General features: G+C 42.1%; 1 long non-coding RNA gene across 1 annotated transcript; it reads right to left on the minus strand.

Annotated features, from left to right (window-relative positions):
* Positions 1-316: 316 nt before the first annotated feature.
* Positions 317-1,523, minus strand: LOC123742504 (uncharacterized). Its single transcript, XR_006769688.1, has 2 exons — positions 1,135-1,523; positions 317-908 (listed from the first exon to the last, which is right to left on the minus strand). It is a non-coding gene; the product is annotated as an uncharacterized lncRNA (long non-coding RNA).
* Positions 1,524-6,644: the final 5,121 nt, after the last annotated feature.

A 6,644-nucleotide genomic window follows, 5' to 3' on the forward strand; every position in this document is an offset into this window, starting at 1 on the left:
TTCACTTCTATGCATAGTCACTACATGTACAAATGACCTGAACTAACCTGTACCCCAGCACGCTGACTTGGAACCAGTTCCCCCTCTATATAGCCTTGTTATTGTAACTTTTTATTATACATTTTTATTTTAGTCTACTTGGTAAATATTTTTTCAACTCTTCTTGAACTGCACTGTTGGTTAAGGGCTTGTAAGTAAGCATTTCACTGTAAAGTCTACACATTGCATAGTTACAATGTGTAACCATAGATGTCACATGACCAGGATTGGTAAACACTGAAGTGTATAATTGTAATACATACATGCAGACACAGCATCATTCAAAGACTGGAGTTTACTCTTGGAACTGGATATGACTGAAAAAGAATGTCACAGACACTCATACCTGAACCACAAATGTATTTGCCAAGGTAGAGTACATGATCAGTGAATATATTAAATGTACAGGCTACAATGTGGGGATCTCATGTTTGGTAATAACTACATGTATATATGACTTCCATCCTTGGCACAATAAAGTTATACTATATTCTACTCCATCCATAGGCTTCATTAATGCCCTTTGGCTGTTCTGAAGTGGATACAAACAGCTATGATAGCTGACGTTCATAACTAGGTTCTGAATTAATATTTATACCAAACGTTTTAGGGTCCATACACAGATCAGCTACATAGCTAGCTACACATCCATAGGCATACAGGTATTTTTATCCTCCACTACACAATAAGCAAGAAAATGGTTAGCTAGCCAAGTTACGTTACTTCAGCTGCATTTCATGGCAAATATCAGCAAGGCAAGCATACAAAATTGTACATTCAATTGGCTGTAAATGCTTTAGCTAGCTAGATTCTTTACATCCACTGTTTCACAAGTCGACAGCCTGGTTTGGTGTTTTTCTCAGGAGTCCCTAAAACATTAAACACGAATTACAATTTCATAGTCATGTCACAACACCCATAAAGCTAGCTAGCTGGCTAATGTTAGCTAGTCAGCTAGCTACCTAGCTAAATATCGATTTTCGTAAATTAAACGTATGACCAAAACATATTTCTAATCGTTTGTCTCTACATTAACTAAACATATTCCTCTCAACTGTGCATATGTTGCATGATTCGTTATGGCGTTATAATTACCTAACATTTGCTTCGCAGTATTTTTGTCAGCCATCTTTGTTGAAGGAAGTCTCCAGCGGTGGGTCGCATAGCGTCAAATTCGTCATGGCAACACACTCGATATGATTGGCCCATTCTTTTCTTTAGGCCTACGTCACAAGCGGCTAATCTTTATATCAGATTCGAGGCCCCGGTTTTCTTTCTTAGTATTTTATGGGGTTTTTTTTCTTAGTATTTTATGTTTTTGCTTTAGAGCCTCTGGTGTCTTCATATTCTACATCATAGATTGGGTGCCCCCAGCGTTAACCACAACTGCTATTTCAGTTGATCTTTTTCGCTTAGCCCTTGTTTTTCTAACTTTTTATTTATCGCACCTAAACCCCGGTGGTTTAGGACTAGCTCAAACCAGCTTCTGCACCCTAGCTGGCATAGGGCTCCTGAATTCAATTTTCAAGAGTCCTCGATTTAACCAGTGGTGTAAAGTAGTTAAGTAAAAATACTACTTAAGTAGTTTTTGGGGTATCTGTACTTTACAATTTATATTTTTTAGTACTTTTACTTCATTACAAGAAAATATTGTACTTTTTAGGGAAAATGTATGTAGTGGCACCAAAAGTATTCATTACATTTTGATTGCTTAGCAGGATGGGGAAATGGACCAAATCAAATGTTATTAGTCACATGCGCCGAATACAACAGTGAAATGCTTACTTACGAGCCCCTAACCAACAATGCAGTTAAAAAAAAGGGTTCAGGAGTCTTGTGGCTAGAAGCTGTTTAGAAGCCTCTTGGACCTAGACTTGGCGCTCTGGTACCGCTTGCCGTGCGGTAGCAGAGAGAACAGTCTATGACTAGGGTGGCTGGAGTCTGACAATTTTTAGGGCCTTCCTCTGACACCGCCTGGTATAGAGGTCCTGGACGGCACGAAGCTTGGCCGCAGTGATGTACTGGGGCGTTCGCACTACCCTCTGTAGTGCCTTGCGGTCAGAGGCTGAGCAGTTGCCATACCAGGCAGTGATGCAACCAGTCAGGATGCTCTCGATGGCGCAGCTGTAGAACCTTTTGAGGATCTGAGGACCCATGCCAAATCTTTTTAGTTTCCTGAGGGGGAATAGGCTTTGTCGTGCCCTCTTCATGACTATCTTGGTGTGCTTGAACCATGTTAGTTTGTTGCTGACACCAAGGAACTAGAAGCTCTCAACCTGCTCCACTGTAGCCCCGTCGGTGAGAATGTGGATGTGCTCGGTCCTCTTTTTACTGTAGTTCACTATAATCTCTTTTGTCTTGATCACGTTGAGGGAGAATTTGTTGTCCTGGCACCACACGCCCATTCTCTGACCTCCTCCCTATAGGCTGTCTCGTCTTTGTCGGTGATCAGGCCTACCGCTGCTGTGTCACCGGCAAACTTAATGATGGTGTTGGAGTCGTGCCTGGCCGTGCAGTCATGAGTGAACAGGGAATACAGGAGAGGACTGAGCACGCGCCCCTGGGGGGCCCTGTGTTGAGGAACAGCGTGGCGGATGTGTTGTTACCTACCCTTACCACCTGGGGGCAGCCTGTCAGGAAGTCCAGGGTCCAGAGGGGAGGTGTTTAGTCCCAGGGTCCTTAGCTTATTGATGAGCTTTGAGGGCACTATGGTGTTGAACGCTGAGCTGTAGTCAATGAATAGCATTCTCACACAGGTGTTTATTTTGTACGGGTGGGAAAGGGCAGTGTGGAGTGCAATAGAGATCGCATCATCTGTGGATCTGTTCACACACTTATCAAGAGAACATTTCTACTGCCTCTGATCTGGCGGACTCACCAAACACAAATGCTTCATTTGTAAATGATGTATGAGTGTTGGAGTGTGCCCTTGGCATACATAAAAAAATTAAAAAAATTAAAAATCAAGAAAATGGTGCCGTCTGCTTTGCTTAATATAAGGAATCTGAAATTATTTATACTTTTACTTTTGATACTTAAGTATATTTCAAACCAAAAACTTTTATACTTTAACTCAAGTAATATTTAACTGGGTGACTTTCCCTTTTACTTGAGTCATTTTCTATTAAGGAATCTTTACTTTTACCCAAGTATGACAATTGGGTACTTTTTCCACCACTGCAATTAACCTTTTGTAAGAGAAATGACAAGATTGTTATAAATACTTTTATTGCATTAAATTTTTGTTTTATGCAACAGAAGAGGGTTCTTAGAACACTGTCATCTGTGTGTGTTCTGAGAATGGGCCTCTGGGGGCTTAATGCTGACAGAAGATTTACGATGCCTTGGGTGATAAATCTTAACAAGACTGCATTCTATAGCATGAGTTGGTGTTTCTGTTCTGAGGTACCAGGTTCGAGATGGCTGCAGTTTGACGCCTAGACCCTGGTTTCTACACATAATGAGAACAGTCTTTTACACCAGATACTGTCTGCTGTGAATTATTAGTATCTTTCATATATATCCTAACCTTGTGACCCATTCCATACATCTGTTGTTTGTCATGAACATTCGGGAGGGTGTATCTTTGGTTTTTAACATGTTTACTAAACTGCCTGCAGACTCTATGACCTTTCCTCCACCAGTGTAGTAGGCCCTAGTTATCATGTTAGCCTCTTGCTCTTCATATACTTGCCAGAACAGCTTCACTATCTCAGGTCCATTTTCTGTCTGTTCCCATAGAAACCCTGTTGTACACTTTTTCGCTACTCCATTAATTTCCTCCTTAAGTTGCAGCGATGAATCTGCCAACCCTGTCTTATTCGGACATATGTTCAAACAAGTCACTACTATTTTCAAATTCTACTCCCTTTAACCATTTATTTAGCACTTCTCATCCTTTTATTACCTGTCCTCCGAAACCTGAGCACTCACCTTGTCACGTCTACTCCTGCTCCTCCTCCTCCTCTGCAGCATTCAACGTTGCCGGTTTACTAATCACTGGCTCTGACAACCATCATTATGCACACCTGGCAACATCGTTATGCGCATCTGTGCCTCATTATGAGACACACCTGGACTCCGTCACTTCACTGATTACCTCCACTTTTTCTGTCACTCCCTTAGTTCCATTCCCCAGGCAGTATTGATTATGTGTTTGATGTCCAGACACTAATTTTGTCTTGTATCGTTCATTGCATTATTAAACTCACCACCTGCACTCGACTCACAGCGTCTGTTACACACATTCTATATCTATTTTAGTTGTGCATTCCTCCTTTAGTAAATCGTTTCGTTTAGCGTACACATTTCCTTTCCAATATTTTTTTTTTATCCCTGTTTTAACACCCACGCATAACAAGCAGGACCCTACAGCAATAGCAGGCATCAAACGAAAGCAAAACTTTAAACTACTCATCCAATCCTTTTGCTTCAGCGTCCGACCTCTGCTCTCCCCATTCAAAATGTTTATTTTGTAAGGATTCCAGGGATCCATTACCCTAAATTATATTTTTGGCACCCATAGGTCGCTGAAGGCATCTACCAGCATTCCTTTAACCCCTTCACTTGTAGCCTGGCATGTTAGCCTAGCCACAGTAAAGCCTGTGCATGCGTCAAAATCACAATAACCACAATAAGTATGCGTCCATGCATAGGCTTCCCCATAGGACCGTACTCTTTGTTAATAATCCTGGAGACCACATTTTCCTACAAATATTGTACTCCTGACAAACGTCACACCAGAAATATAACTGATTACTTATTTTCATTACATTGGGTACGTAGTATTTCCCTGATGCATGGCTCTTCACATTGGCTTCTATGTGACTTGTCTCCTTCTGTACCTCAACAGCGGGGTCAAAACTCCCTCTACACATACACAGGGGCGGCAGGTGGCCTAGTGTTTAGAACGTTGGCCCAGTAACCGCAAGGTTGCTAGATCAACTCCCCAAGCTGACAAGGTAAAAATGTGTCGTTCTGCCCCTGAACAAGGCCCCTGAACTGTTCCTAGGCTGCCATTGTCAATATGAATTTGTTCTTAACTGGCTTGCCTAGTTAAATAAACATTGTTGAGGTACAAGTCTCTTTCCCCTGGGATCTATTTATTCACCGCCTCCCATCATTAAACAAACTTCCCCCTTGCCAACCGGTCAGCGGTTCATCTCTTGGTTTTCTGTCCATGCGCCCTTTTGGTGGGCCTTAACATGCACTATTATATAATCCCCAGATTTTAGTATACCTGCTATTCTTTTTCCACATGTGGCCCTAGGTTTCAACTTAGTCTGTTTTCAAAGTCAAATCAAATCAAATCAAATTAATTTTTATATAGCCCTTCGTACATCAGCTGATATCTCAAAGTGCTGTACAGAAACCCAGCCTAAAACCCCAAACAGCAAGCAAAGCATGTGAAAGAAGCACGGTGGCTAGGAAAAACTCCCTAGGAAAAACTCCCTAGAAAGGCCAAAAACCTAGGAAGAAACCTAGAGAGGAACCAGGCTATGAGGGGTGGCCAGTCCTCTTCTGGCTGTGCAGGGTGGATATTATAACAGAACATGGTCAAGATGTTAAAATGTTAAAATGTTCATAAATGACCAGCATGGTCAAATAATAATAATCATAGTAGTTGTCGACGGTGCAACAAGCACGTCCGGTGAACAGGTCAGGGTTCCATAGCCGCAGGCAGAACAGTTGAAACTGGAGCAGCAGTACGGCCAGGTGGACTGGGGACAGCAAGGAGTCATCATACCAGGTAGTCCTGAGGCATGGTCCTAGGGCTCAGGTCCTCCGAGAGAAAGACAGAAAGAGAGAAAGAGAGAATTAGAGAGAGCAAATTTAAATTCACACAGGACACCGGATAAGACAAGAGAAATACTCCAGATGTAACAGACTGACCCTAGCCGCCCGACACATAAACTACTGCAGCATAAATACTGGAGGCTGAGACAGGAGGGATCAGAAGACACTGTGGCCCCATCCGATGATACCCCCGGACAGGGCCAAACAGGCAGGATATAACCCCACCCACTTTGCCAAAGCACAGCCCCCACACCACTAGAGGGATGTCTCCAACCACCAACTTACCGTCCTAAGACAAGGCCGAGTATAGCCCACAAAGTAATTCCTCTATTCATCCACTACATTGGAAGATCTTCAAATACTAATTCCAGTACATATTTAGAATCCGTCACTCTTTTCTGTACATCTTGGTGCTTCTATCTGGGCCTCTACTTCTCCTACTGGTGCCGAGCCTGCCACTTCACCTCTGGCCCTGCTTATGGCTCCACTTTTTCCTTTAATTATATAACCCCATCCGGCGTCTACCTTCTTATTTCCATCAGTGCATTTGGAAAGTATTCAGACCCCTTGACATTTTCCACATTTTGTTACATTACAGCCTTATTCTAAATCTACACAAAATACCCCATAATGACAAAGCAAAAACAGTTTTATTTTTTTTAAACAGAAATACCTTATTTACGTAAGTATTCAGACCATTTGCTATGAGACTCGAAATTGAGCTCAGGTTTATCCTGTTTCCATTTATCATCCTTGAGATGTTTCTACAACTTGATTGGAGTCCATCTATGGTAAATTCAATTGATTGG

The sequence above is a fragment of the Salmo salar genome, chromosome ssa04 (genome assembly GCF_905237065.1).
Source record: "Salmo salar chromosome ssa04, Ssal_v3.1, whole genome shotgun sequence".
NCBI classification, from domain to species: Eukaryota; Metazoa; Chordata; class Actinopteri; order Salmoniformes; family Salmonidae; genus Salmo; species Salmo salar.